Source organism: Notolabrus celidotus, chromosome 9, assembly GCF_009762535.1.
Source record: "Notolabrus celidotus isolate fNotCel1 chromosome 9, fNotCel1.pri, whole genome shotgun sequence".
In the NCBI taxonomy this organism is placed as follows: domain Eukaryota; kingdom Metazoa; phylum Chordata; class Actinopteri; order Labriformes; family Labridae; genus Notolabrus; species Notolabrus celidotus.
The window spans coordinates 4,835,144-4,850,558 of NC_048280.1; positions in this window are offsets into that span (position 1 = coordinate 4,835,144).

A 15,415-nucleotide genomic window follows, 5' to 3' on the forward strand; every position below is an offset into this window, starting at 1 on the left:
CCTTAGAACAACTTCACTCTGCGCTCTCTGCGCTCTGATTGGCTGCTGCTGAACCCGCACGGACCAATAGGATTGCGAGCGGTTATTTAGGCGGATGAGGTTCTCCTGAGTCATTTAAACTCTTCTCATTAGCAACAACTTTATTTTTCCGACAGTTTATCAAAGATAAAATTATAAAACAATAAAAAATGTGCTTATATTTCTTTTTAGGGATCTCATTTACATTTTTATCCTCTCATTTCTAAAAAAAATTAACAGCCTCCATTTCCCTGTGAAGAACTTTTATGACTATTGTATCCAAGCTAATTAGCATAAATTAAGCTAGCTATTGTGTTTCACAGTATACACATTAACACTGTTTAGTAGCCTAACAATAGCAAGGGGGAATCTTCTTATCAAGCCACTTTAAGCATTTTTTCTTTATCAAAGTCTTTTTTATTTTTCATATAGTCACAAAAATAAATTTACATTTTGAACAACAACAACAAAAACAACAGTAACATAGGACAGTCACAGTCAAAAACAACTCCCACAGCACTAGATATTCAATAAATACACAGCCAGACAATTAAACAAAAACATCTACACAGACATGACACACACAAAAAAATATTAATTTATATAGAAATAAGGATGAAAAAGTAAGAGCGGGATTACAGAGTCATGTTGGCAGCTGTCATGTTTTCAACATATGATATGAACGGTTGCCAAGTGTTAAAAAATGTCCCGGTGCAACCTTTGATGGTGTATCTGATTTTCTCTAGGTGGACAAGACACATAACCTCCCTTATCCACTGGCTACATGTTGGAGGTGCAGGGCCCTTCCATTTAGATCAGATAAGCCGCCTGGTCAAAAGGGAACAAAAAGCCATCATGTTTGCTTGACACCCATTAAAAGGAGCATTCTAATAGGCAACTCCGAATAGTGAAATTATTGTTGTGCCACATATTCTGGAAAAGGTCTCTCAAAGATGGAACACAAGAAACTATGAAGTTTAGGACAGGCCTGGAACATATGTAGTAGTGTAGCAGGAGCCTGTTTACAGCGATCACATGTTGGATCCAGATCAATCCTAATCTTACTTTTAGCATCATCTTGATTTGCTTGAGAGAGAAATCACACATTTAAAGTGGAATAAAAACAGAACGTCTAAAAATCACCTCTGTCACAACAGTTCAGTGGTGTACCCGGGCAGGTTCAGGTGAAAACCTAAAAAAAGGCCACCTCCTTTGAAACCCCTGGTACTCACAATTCAGTGTTGATTTAAATATACTGATGCAGCGGTAACAAGAGAGGGGTCTGTGGATCCTATAGCACTTGATTCCCTGCATTGTGGTGAATATTTTTGTGACCAATTGTGGTCACCAATAACATTTCTATATTATTGATTATATTACACAATTAACCAGATAGTCTTTTTTACATTTAATTCACTGGAGGGGCATCAAAAGGACACTTTTTAATCATTTATTGACTTTAAGGCATAAAGAGGGCACTTATTTTTAACCTTTCATAAATTTAAGTTGCATCAAGAGGGCACTTTTTTAATTTTGTACATATGAAGGGTATTCAAGGGGCACTTTTTCATGCATTTTCCATGGAGGTCATTTTTAATGTTTTATATACTACAGTGAAATCCAAGAGGGCTATAGGCTACAGAATGTGAAGCATGTCAAATGAACAGGTATCCTAGCCGTAATAACTTACATTTAAACTGAGGTAAGTATACATTAGATGCTCTCTTTAGGAACATTACAGATGCAGTGCAAACCCATGTATGATTATTACTGTTATACTGCATCAAGTGCGTAAAGAGCCAAGATTAGCAGCAGCACGTCCCAACAACATTACAAACAACACAAAATTCTAAAACATCACAACAAATCATGGATCTCATAACAGAAATCATCAGTCAAAGCATCTACAAGCTGAAGCATCTTCCTCCAATGCCTTCAACCTGCTTTTAAAAAACATTTAAAGAGACAAGCTCCCTCAAACACAAACTCTCCTGCAGCAAGCTCCAGGCTTCCAGTATTTTCTAAATGAATAAAATCACATGAATAAGAGGGAAGCAAGTTAAGAATCGCCTTATCAACAAGGACATGTAGTCCTAATGTAGACAATGCAATGATGAGTTAGAGACCTAAGACTTGTAATGAACATCAGAGCTCCGTGATAAGCAGTATCCAGAGAATGAAGGCACTGAGAGGATGCATGTAACATCACCATAATTAATCAGAGACATTAAAGTTGCAGCAAAAAGTGTTTTCTTTGCAGCAAAAGAAAAACAGAAGCCCAGCTTCACCTTCAACTTCTTTAAGTGAAGCTTAAAAGACAGACCTCAATTTGGACTCCTAGGTATTTATAAGAAGATACAGGCTCAATCACATCACCCTGAGACGTAGTAATGGAAGGCAGGTTCACTGGCTTTATCTTTGAATTTGTAAACATCAGGAGTTTTGGTTTTATCAGGATTCAAGATCAATTTGAACTCATGAAACTGAAAGGTGGTTGTTGTCCTGCAGGTTTTTGCATGTTTGTCCTCCTGGCATAAGTAACTATGTTTTCACAACAATCACACCTGAACAAGAAGCACCAAGTCAGCATGTCTGAGATCTACACAGAAAAACAAGCACAGCGCAACTTAAAATATCCCTGCAGGCTTAACCTTTCACCAATAAATACAAGGCTGTGTACTTAAAAACCATAAGAAACTCAAATCAAGCCTCAACATAGAATTATAAGACCATGCAAAGACATTGAAAACTAAAATAGCCTATAATTTAAAAACTGCAAATCATTTTTCACCTATATACAGTACCAGTCAAAAGTTTGGACACACCTTGTAATTCAATGTTTTTATTTATTTTAATTATGTTCAACATTGTAGATTAAGACAGAAACTTGAATTACTTGTTTTATGTGATTTTTTTTTATCATTTTAACTGCCATACAACTGAATTTCCCTTCAGGGATTAATAAAGTACATTCTCTTCTATTCTATTCTAATACTGAAGACATCAAAACAATGAAATAATCCGGTTTTGCCATAATCTGGATTACAACAGTAGTCAAATAGAGCTATCCATTGTGTACTAACCCTACCTCTGAACAACACAACTGATGGTCTCAAACACATTAAGAAGGCAAGTCATTCTACAAATGAACTCTTGACAAGGCTCATGTTAATTAGAAACCAGTCCAGGAGACCACTTCATGAAGCAGACTGAGAGAATACCAAGAGTGTGCAAAGCTGTCATGAAGGAAAAAGGGGGGCTACTTTACAGAATCTAAAATATAAAACATATTCTGCTTTGTTAATTGAAAATACATAATTCCATATATGTTCTTTCATAGTTTTTGATGTCTTCATTATTAATCTACAGTGTTTCAATTGATTCAAATAAATGCAAACCCTTGAATGAGAAGGTGTTTCCAAACTCTTGACTGGTAGTGTATATCTTACTCTACCATTGTAATAACACTTAAACTGTTATCATGATATGAAGATAGTCTGTCATAGGTTTGGAGCTGATCAGACCTTAATTGATTAATTCTATATCTGTGTAACACTTCAGGTATGAATCTTTCAAAAGTAAAAATCAACTTCACACACTTTTTTGTGAATCAAATAATTCCATATATGTTATTTCATAGTTTTAATGTCTTTAGTATTAATCTACAGTGTTGCAAATAATTAGAATAAATAAAAAACATTGAATGAGAAGGTGTGTCCAAACTTTTGATTGGTAGTATATATATATGTATACTTGCTGCCAGTCTAGGACCAATATAACTTAACAAAGGGAGAATACTTGAATCATACACTTTGATCTGTATGTCAGATATTCCCTTTTAACCTATACTTTAATATGAACCCACTGGAAATATGAAGAGTTATCTTAAACTTATTTAACTTTAACAGCTTAACTCTCTTTCCTGATCAGCTGTAATTCGCTCCTTCAAAATAAAAGTCTGGTAATATTCGATAAGGTCAGAGTTTACACAGAGGCGCATGAGGGTTGCATCGCTGGGTGTAACCGATGCCTCCTGACGTTAAAAGAGGAATGTGCACAACTTTCCATGCATGACTCTTTGTTTGCAGCTCACTGAGTGAAAATAAGCCTGACGTTAAAAAAGAAAGAAAGAAAAGAAAGAGAAGACATTGCAGCGTTTACACAGAGCTGCATGGGAACTGACTGCAGGACAATACAGCCCTCCGCACACTGTAGCGTTAAACAGAGTGTTTACTTTAACCCTTTGTCTGTTTCTCTTTCTGGTGATGTAACATGAAGGAACAAAGGAGATTTTAAGAGGAGGTCATGGTCGTTTTGTATATTCAACTCCAGGTGCTAAAAATAAAATAAAAGAAATAAAATACCCTGTCATTCTTAAAACAATAAGACCTCCTCACCTTATTCCTATTAAGGCATTTAAAATGTAATCTCCTGCTTTTTTTTTTATCATAATTTAAGATAATAAAGGACCTGTTTTAGTTTCATTTTTATTATGTGACAGTATAGAGATTATTTTTTCATGTGTGTCTAAATAACACAAATAAAATCATCCAAAAATATAACTAAGGCCTACTCAACAAGCCTATTTTTAAATGCTGTAATCTTTTTTGTAATAAAGCGTCTAAATTTGGACGTATTTATCATTTTTAAGGAGCAGAACATTAAAAAAACATGTTAAGGCAAGGCAAGGAAAGGCAGCCTTATTTGTATAACGGATTTCATACACGAGGGCAACTCTATGTGCTTTACATTAAAACATTAAAGGCATTGGAAACATTCAAACAGGCATAAAAGAGCACAATTAAAATGACAAATATAATAAAACATAGAAAAAAAAGGGAAATTGGAAATATATCAAAAATGTAATTAAGAGTTAAGAGTGTTAAAGGGAGGTAATTCAATCTCAAGCTAGATATGTGTGTTAAGTACATTCATTTATATTCATTTTTAATTTCTCTTCATGATTCTTTAATTACTACTTTGAATCTACATTTTTTTCTTATCTTATAACTATCATTTCTCTAATTTTGATTATCATTGTTATATGCATTGCTTCATTCAGCTTCTTACCTGTTTACTCATTAGAAGTACATATATACAATTATTTTATTTAACATCATCTTTTATATTTATTTATGTGTGTGTGTGTATATGCATGTATGTATGTGTGTATATACAGTATATATATAGTTATTATTTCATTTTATGTATGTATTCATTGTAATTTTTATTTTATTTTATATATATATATATTTTTATATTATTTTTTTTGTATGTGTATATATATGCTTTCATATGACTATGTTTAAAACATGAACATATGTTTGAAATACTGAACCTGTATTGTAAAGCTTACGTTTTGCAAATAAAAACAAATCTTGAAAAAAAAAAAAGAGTGTTAAAGGGTTTTATTCATTTTTTATGACATGTAATTGGCTCTAGTGAGATTGACGAGAGGTAGCTTAATTACTACTGCGCATGCGTCACAGCTTTTTATATTGTTTAGCGTCATTAATTTAAATGGTGTAAAGTTAATTTCATCTTAAGACTTAAAAATAAAAGGTATTATTTAAAATTAAATAAGGTGCACTGATTCTCCAGACCTCCTCTCTTCTCCTCCTCTCTCTCCCCACGAGGACGGTGCCTCCTAACGGCTCCTCCATGTGTTGGAGGTGAAGACGTCAGGCCTGCAGGTGCAGCTTTATTTCCCACTTCGTCTTAATTTATTACAGAGGTTACGAGCGGCCACCCCGGGCTGCCGTTTCCCAGCCAGGAATGCTTTGATGTGGGGAGCGGGCTGGACGGTGTGATGGGAGGATCCGCACAGACCCGGACCCTCCAGGTGAAATGTGTTGTCTGTGTCCGCGGCGTAATTATGGCAGAGCAGAGAGGGGGGGTGTGGAGGTCCTTGAATGGGTTTCCAGGATTTTTTGGGGGGAGCATCCAGGCATCCTTTAAAGACTTCCAGGGGTAGGCTATGTCAGACAGTCTATGGAATCTAGAAACGGGTAATGAGTATTTAAGGTGGTTTCAGGGGTCCTGAAGGTGGCTCTAGTTTAACTTGAAGGAAATACTTTCCTAAAGGAGTTCAAGGACTCTGTGCTAGGGTGCAAAAAGATCCTTGAATGGATTACAGACACAATGCAATTGTTTACAGGTTTCGGTCCTCTAGAGTAGACAATATGAACAGTTTCATTATTTTGTGATGGTGCTGGAATCCTTGTTATATGGTAGGCTAGGTTTTGGGATCTCAGAAGTTCCAAGGTTTTCCAGGAGTCATTGCAGGTGTCTAGAAGTCCTCGAAGCTTGAAGTGGTCCCAGTCAGTTTCTAGAGTCCCTGAAAGTATCTAATGATCATTGAGTTGTTAAATAAAGCCTTGAGATCTGTGATGTAATTCCAGGAGTTCAAGGGTTCTGTGCCGGGGTCTGGAATAATTGAGAAAATCCTCAAGGATCCTTGAATGGGTTATAAACATTATAGAGTCACACTGAGGTTGTTTCAAGGTTTCAGGCCTTTATGGTCCAGACATTATTGAACAGTGTCATTATTTTGTGATGGTGCTGGAATCCTTGTAATTTGGTAGGCTAGGTTTTGGGATCCCAGAAGAAGTTCTAGTCACCCTTGAAGGTTTTTCGGGAGTCATTGCAGATGTCTAGAAGTCCTTGAAGCTTAAAGTGGTCCCGGTCAGTTTCTAGAGTCCCTGAAAGTATCTAATGGTCACTGAGTTTCTAAAATAAAGCTTCCATGTATCATTCCTTCGTAGGGTTTGCCTGGGTCTTGAGATCTGTGATTCAATTCAAGGATCCTTGAGTAGGTTTCAGACATAAATAACTCTTAACAGAGTTCAAAACTTTCTAAGGGGTTCAAGAGGAGGGTATAGAATCCTTGAAGCAAGTTTCAAGGGTCTGTGAAAGGGTCTAATGGTTTTAAGCAGGTTCCAGGCATTATTCAAGGGAGTATGTTTATGTTTCCACGTGTCCTTGGATCATTAAAAGTCATTGAAGGGGTTTCAGAATCCTTTAAGGAGATCCAGTGATCTTCCAACAAGTCCAGGGGTCTCTAAAGGGATTCAAGGCCACGAGATGGGGGTCCAATCCACCTTGAAGAGAATCCATGTAATTCCAAAGATGCAGGTTTTCAAAACCCTTGAGATCCTTGGGGTGATTTGAGATCTTTTGTCGATTATCAGGAGAGTTTACATGAGTCTAGACTTCCTCAAGGGTTTCCAGCTATCCTTATGGAGGGTCAGGGATCCTTGAATTAATTCCAGGCATTCTTTAACAACTAGATTTACAGGGTCCTTGAATGGATCAAAGAGAGGTTAGGGTCATTTATAGGGGAGCTTCCAGGTATCCTTGAAAAGGCCAAGGCACTATTAAGGGGACTTCAGTCGTTTTTGAATGGGTCCTGGAACTCTTGCAACGTTTTTTGTTTGATACCTTGAAGAGATTTCAAAAACCCCGAAGCAGTCTTGAGGGAATTCCAAGCCTCTCTGGTGGAGTCCAGAAATCCTTGAGGAGAATCCAAGGATCCTTTAAGAGATTTAAGGTATCATTCGATGGCGTTTGGGTCTTCTCAGAGTTAAAGCGAATTTGAGAGACTCCTGAAAACCCTTCATTTCCCTGGAAACTTCAGGACTCTTTGTTAGGACTTAAAAATAGAGGGCTTCCTTGAGTGGTCTTGAAGGATCATTGAGTAAACTTCTGCTATTCATTCATGAGGGTTGTGAAATTTAAGGTTTTCCAGGCATAATTTAAGGAAGTTAAGACGTTGTTTCAAGGGTCAGGAGATCTTTCGGTAGTTTTTGTGATGTTTGGAGATTTCAGTAACCCCTTCCTTGAGGATTTGAGGCTTTCCAGGGATCCTTGAGGAGTTTGTAGGGAGTCTTAAAGAAGTTAAAGGCCTTACTGAAGTAGTTTCAAGGAACACTGAGTTGAGCTTGGATCATTTAGTGGGTCATTGAGTGGATTATAAGGAGCTTCAAGGGTTATTGAGAGGTCTTTTTAGGGGATATTGAGTGTTCTGTAAGGGCCACTTGAGGAATGAGATAGCATTGATTTTGATAAAGAAATAACAAGTAAATAAAATGTGTAAAATATCCCTTTTCCTCCAAAAATGTCTAAATGTTGTCTATTTCCTGTTTCTGAAATATGTAAATGATTGTTCTCAAAATGTTCTTAGAAACATCAACACATTTTAGAGCTTGAGGTGTTAGATGATATTCAGCTCAGCTCTTATTTAATGTTCCCCGTGAGAGATGAAGGCTCTAACTGATCCCATGTTTGTCCTTTTTTAAAGAGCACAACAAAGAGGAAGACACAGACACATAACACTTTCTCACACGCCGTCCGGTTTGCTTTGGGGCGTGATTGAAACAACAGCATCTTGTTGGAAGTGTCCCGCTGTGTCGGCCGTAAAGTGTAACCGGAGCTGTGTATAGACAGAGGAGCAGAGTGTGGGATCACTGGGGATCCTGTTATGTTAATTAGCCTCTGATGGAGCGACAACACATGCAGCTCAACTACTAAACCAGGCGGGCAGCATTTGTCTCTGTCTGAAACACTGTGACACCTCGACCTCTCCTTCTCCATGTGCAACAAACAGGAGGACGGAGCTTCAGCTGTGGAGGAAGGACTGAGGTCACTGTAGTTAAAAACAGGAAGGGTCAACTTGTCTTATGTATAAGTAGACTGAAAAGCAGAGCGAGTATTCAATTATTGTGAGGTTAGAATTCTTTGGATAGCTAATTTAACACTGGATTAATTTGAATTAGTGGTTTCTTAATGAAGCAATTTAAATTTTCTGAAAACAGTGACACAAATTTAACATTGTTTTCACCTTTAAGTTGTGTGTGTGCCATTCTAAAAGCTGCTGGTTGGGTTATTTTAACACAGCAGGGTTGGGTTATGGGTATGACCCAGCAAGTTCAATCTCAATCAATCAATCAATCTTTATTTGTATAGCGCCAAATCACAACAAACGTTATCTCAGGACGCTTTTACAAACATAGGAGGTCTAGACCACTCTATGTCAAATTATGAACAGAGACCCAACTTCAAGACAGGGTAAGACTCAGTCTGACCCCACCTTAATCCATCATGAGCATTGCACATCGCAGTATTTAGCTAGTTACAGTGGCGAGGAAAAACTTCCTTTTAACAGGCAGAAACCTCAGGCAGAACCAGACTCATGTTAGACAGCCATCATGCCTCGACCGAGTTGGGTCTGGAAAGACAGATAGAGGGGAGTAAGAGAGAGAAGTGATAGTGATGAGACGAGTCGTAGAAGCTGTTGCCGCTGGAGTCCAGCACGTCAGTATCAGCTGGAGTCCAGATCGTCCGCAGCAGGAGGACGTCTACGGCAGCTCAGAGGAATCTACGAGGCAATGGAGCTCAGGGACTCCAGAAAGGTCTATGGTTAGTAACTTTAATGGGACAGGGAGAGTGAAAGTAAGTGATGAAGGGGTTGGGGGGGAAAGGGGTGAGCTAGGATTCCAGTGTGTCAGTGTGCCAGTTCCCCCGGCAGTCTAGGCCTATAGCAGCATGACAAAAGCTGGTCCAAGCCTGATCCAGCTCTAACTATAAGCTTTATCAAAAAGGAAAGTTTTAAGCCTACTCTTAAAAGTGGAGAGGGTGTCTGCCTCCCGGACCCTGACTGGTAGATGATTCCAAAGGAGAGGGGCCTGATAACTGAAGGTTCTACCTCCCATACTACTTTTAGAGATTTTAGGTACAACTAGCAAGCCTGCATGTTGGGAGCGTAGAGTTCTAGAGGGGTAATAGGGCACTATGAGCTCTTTAAGATACGAGGGTGCCTGATTTTTAAGTTCATTATGTTCGTTATGTTTTTAACTAACAAATTGGTAAAAAAAAATAATAATAATAATAATAACCAGGTTGTTGGGGAAAAGGTACCAGGGACTGGGTTGACAAAATACTACCCAAATTCTGGATTATCATACTCAAAGAATCTAACTAATTATTAAAACTACTCATTGAGTTGTGGAGGCTGAAATATTATACTGTGGAAGGTCACAGTATGTCCACTAGGTGGCAGACTGGAGCTGCCTCCAAACAGAGACACCTCTGGGGCCTGGAGAGTGAATCAGCATGTCTGTTATATTTAAACATTTTAAAGTACTTTGAGGAAAAACAGTAATCAAAGTGACTTTTTATGCAGGCTTTAGAGAAAAAATGTACAAGATCAGACTGACTTTGTGTGGTTTTATATCACGTGGAATTAACTTCTGATGCCTAAAATAGACTCTAAATCAAAGTACAGTTATATAAAGCATAAAAAGAATATGTGCAGTAAAGAATACAAGATAAGAAAAATAAACCAGTTCATTATTTGTTTATTTTAATCTAACTTTTTAAGGAGAGTGCAAAACGATAGATCTGGAAACATTATGAAAAAATAATTTAAAATAATGTCCCTTTACTCTGTTCCCCTCTCTCTCTCCCATCCTGACTCCCACATATAACATTTATTTATTTTATTTAACTCTCTATCAATCCTTCACACATCCTTTATGTTTTAAATCCTCATTCTTAATGCGTGTTATGAAATCTGGCCTTTTTACAAAATCATGAAGTAGCTCAATTCCACCACTAGATGGCAGCATTTTAAAAGATTCAACCAGAAGAGAGACAGTCTGGAGAAGAGTTCAGAGATGATGAGAGGCTAAAGCAAAAGCCTGAGTTTCATATCCTGTAGTGAAAGTTAAATAGTGAAATCACATTAGCAAGAACATTTTGACCTTAACATATTCATTCCAGCAGTTTGATGAATGTGGACTTCTCAACAGTGTGTTTACATTTTCAGCTACTGTACACTCTCTCAATGCAAATAACTGCAGTGTGATGCATTCACTGACCCTTTATTTTGTCAGACTAATCATGACTGTCTTGCTCATGTGTTTTTGTTTTGACTTCTTCTTCAGCAGAAGAAAAGTAAGACATGCAAATATTTTTGTATTAAAATGTAAGAACGGATGAACAGACTGCAGACAATTTTTCAGCAGATTTTAAATTTTCCTTTCCAGTAATTTCATATTAAAGGTTTTAATTATTTGAGCAATCATTTGCCAAAAATCAGGTGTTGATTTTATGTTGACTTAATGGGTTACAATCATTTTTATCATTACTTGGAGGGCATTTTGTACCAAAAGCAGATGATTATTCTTCCAACCTTCCTGTCCAGTGATAATGCTGTTTCTTTATTCTGATAAATTAAGGGGTTAAGGGATTGGCTGTTTTTTTTTTTATTTGTCAAAGAGAATATTCCCACTTCTTCCTCTGAATGAAACATTTTAAAATGCATCATGGATCAAATGCTCTGTTATTTTCCACTAAAGGACTAACTGGTCCTGCAGATCCTGTACTTTATATAAAGTCAAACAAGTAGAGAGGGAGAGAGAGAGAGAGAGAGAGAGAGAGAGAGAGAGAGAGAGAGAGAGAGAGAGAGAGAGAGAGAGAGAAAGAATATTCCCACTTCTTCCTCTGAATGAAACATTTTAAAATGCATCATGGATCAAATGCTCTGTTTTTTTCCACTAAAGGACTAACTGGTCCTGCAGATCCTGTACTTTTATATAAAGTCAAACAAGTAGAGAGGGAGAGAGGGAGAGAGAGAGAGAGAGAGAGAGAGAGAGAGAGAGAGAGAGAGAGAGAGAGAGAAATAATATTCCCACTTCTTCCTCTGAATGAAACATTTTAAAATGCATCATGGATCAAATGCTCAGTTATTTTCCACTAAAGGACTAATTGGTCCTGCAGATCCTGTACTTTTATGTAAAGGTAAACAAGTAGAGAGAGAGAGAGAGAGAGAGAGAGAGAGAGAGAGAGAGAGAGAGAGAGAGAGAGAGGGAGAGAGAGGATTAAATATGATTTCCCAAACTGATGCCTAGAAATTAGTCCATATCAACCTGGTTAGATTATATGCAGGTCTATTCAAACAATCAAACACTCCATAGGACGGCTCCAACTCATTCAGAACCCAGCATCCAGAATCCTGACACACACAACAAAATCTGACCATATCACCTCGGTTCTCAAAACGCTTCACTGGCTCCCCGTTAAATACAGAATCACTTTCAAACTCATAATACTAATCCATAAAACATTCAATGGTTCAGCTCCCCAGTACATCTCTGACTTGTTCACAGTGTACAACCCAACCTGGATCCTTAGGTCAGCAGGTGGAAGACTTTTAAATGTACCCAGAGTCAAATCAAAGTGAAGGGGCCTTTAGTTACTGTGGTCCTTCTCTATTGAACTAACTGCCTGCTGACCTCAGGTCCATCACTACTGTCTCCACTTTAAAAAAAAAGGCTCAGACTAGCTCATATTAAAACTGGTGTATCCCCTCTCTGCCTTCAATGTAAACTGGAAATTGGTACGCTAATACATACAGTGTGGTCCTGCAATAAGCTAAGACAGTGGTGGCTGGGAATTGAGAATATTCTTCAGAAAGTATTGTCGCAGAATATTTCCTTGTCACCTGTGATAGTGATGCTCGGGGACTTGACCGACTTAAAGCTCCCCTCCCAAAGCTTAAAGGGTTTTGTGAGCCTAGCCATTACAGCTGCCAAGAAATGTATTACATCTAAGTGGAATCATGGAGACCCCTCCAAACATTATTCAATGGATTAATGAGGTCAATTCATGTGCTCCTTTGGAGAAAATAACCTATTCCATCAGAGGTAGTCCACAGCTGTTTCACAAAACCCGGGACCCCTTGGATGGCCTATCTAGAGTCCGGTCAATACAATATTTAACTTATTGATACTTCATCTGTGTTCAAATGTCAGCCACCTGTATATGTGTGAGTAAGGTGTAAGGGGAAGATATGTATGTGTATGTTACATTGAAGATTGTGGGTGCAACTCTCCTTGTCATGTTTTGTTGTTGTACTCTATGGTGTTTTGTAAACTGTTTGTCTGAATAAGAATGAAGAAAAATGAATAAACAGAATTTTCAAAAAAAAAAAAGACTTAGAACATATTTAATTTCAAGAGCGTGTGAATGATGTAATGACTGTTGTGACTGGCTGCATGTGTTTGCTTGCTGTATGCTGTGTTTAATATATGTTGGCTGTATATATTGTTTTTATTGTTTTTGTTTTTTAAATGTTTTTATGTGTTTAATTCTCCATGTAAAACACATTGAGCTTACATATCATGAAATTGCTATTGCTATGATTGGTCTGACATCGTCTGAACTGAATGAGATGATGAAATTTAAATGTTGATAAAATGTTTGCTGTGTTTTTGTTTTGAACCCTGTAAAGCACTTGAATTGATTTTTGTATGAAAGCTGCTTTATAAATACCAGGGCTGTTTTCCTGAGCGTGTGGAAGTGGACTCTCACCAGCAACACTGAAGACATGGACTCTTGTACTGCATGCTGTAAATTAAACTGTAGAATACTATATGAATTAGTTATGAGCAGAGCTGTAAACATATATAGAAAATAATAAAGCAGATTTATGAATCCAAAAACATCAAATTAAAAAAGGAACATTTTAATTCAATAATTTCCTTTACTTGATCTAATGGGGCCTAAAGCTCACCATCATGGTGTTACCTGGTTGAGGTTTTCAGAGCATGACTTTGATTTCAGCATCTTCAATCTGAGTATGGTTTGTTTTCTTCATTATCCATCCATCCATCCATCCATCCATCCATCCATCCATTTTCTCCCGCTTATCCGGGGTCATGTCACGGAGGCAACAGCCCAAGCAGATCGGCCCAGACATCCCTCTCCCCAGCAACGCTTTCCAGCTCCTCCTGGGGAATCCTGAGCCGATCCCAGACCAGGTGGGATATATAATCCCTCCAACGAGTTCTGGGTCTACCCCTAGGCCAGGGGTGTCCAAACTTTTTCAAAGAGGGCCACATATGATGTTGTCAGAATGCCTCAGGGCCAGTGGCTCCTACTGAGACTTTGGAATCCTAAAAGTTATATATGAAATCTATTTAATAATAATTATTTTAAATGTTTTCTCAATAAAACAGTAACTAGGAAGTACCATGTAAAGATTAGCAAACGTTATCTTCTTCTGGGGGAAAATGTTTTTCATTAGGGTCGGGCAATGTGGGGAAAAATATTGTCTCATTATTTTCCTATGGCAGGATCAAGATCTGGATTTCATCACACTTCTTTGTCATGTTGTTTTTAAGACTGTTCTGACCAGCAGACAACATTTTATAACAAAATAATTATTTTCCTGAGTTCTGAACATTTTTTATGCACCTAATTTTGCCTTTTCTGTGCAATTTCATAATTTTGATCTTGTCCTGTGTCTTCTGAACTTTTAGTGTTCATCAAGAACATTTTCACATCATGATAAAAACATTGATTTGAAAACCTGTCAGCTTTAAGAGTTCTTGTGTTTCTTCTTTATTGCCGTCTTGAAGAATTCCCAGTACTTTTGCTTTAGACAGGTAGTCCATATGAAGCTTTTTGAGACGTTTCTGGATTGACTTTAGTTTTGTTTGTGCGCTTGAAAGAAACTGCAAATGTACAGATGATTCAGAAGGTGATTAATTTCTGTGCTATAAATAACACATTTGAAGATGGAAGCTTGAGGCCATAATTAAATGGACCTCGGGCCGCAATTGGCCCCCGGGCCGTACTTTGGACATGCCTGCCCTAGGCCTTCTCCCGGTCCCCTGGTTCTTTCATTGTTGTGTTTCAAAACCATATCAGGAGAAAATGTGTTCTTCTGTTTTAAAAAAGGGAACAGGAAATCAGAAAAAGGAAAACACAGCATCGTTTGTTTTCAGTTTTGAAACTAAAACTACGGAGCCTCTTAAGGGACATTTAAGGGCCTTGATGTTTCAATCAGAGGCCACTGAGTAGCAGGCCATGAGATAATTAAATCATGGCCTTGAGGTAGTTATCAATTATTGGAGCTTGATGGTTTTGGGTTATAAAGAAGAAGAAGATGTCTTTGATTTTCAGTTTTTCCATTTTCTTTTTTAAGACAGTTTTTCTGATTTTGAAACAGAAGGATGAAAAAACAAAACATCTACGGATTATTTTAAGTGGTTTAAGTAATCTTAGTTAATACCTCTTCAGCCACAGAAGACACAGTAACCTTTAGTTATAGAAAATACTCACCATAGACTCTGAAATGTGTCGCTTTAAAAGGTGCTTTTTACATTTCTGTAATCTGTTTGGTGATTTCTAAATATCTAAATGTTCCCTTCAGTTGCTTTCAGTGTAAATTAAATGACATGCATGCACTAGATACAAAAAAAAGGCAAATGAAATATATTAAATGCTGTATTTTTTTGTCTTGCATAACGAGTTAAAAGGTGATTAAATTAAATATTTAGTCATTACAGATCTGAAGTTAAGTTGTTGGTGACACTGAAAACATCAGTCTGAG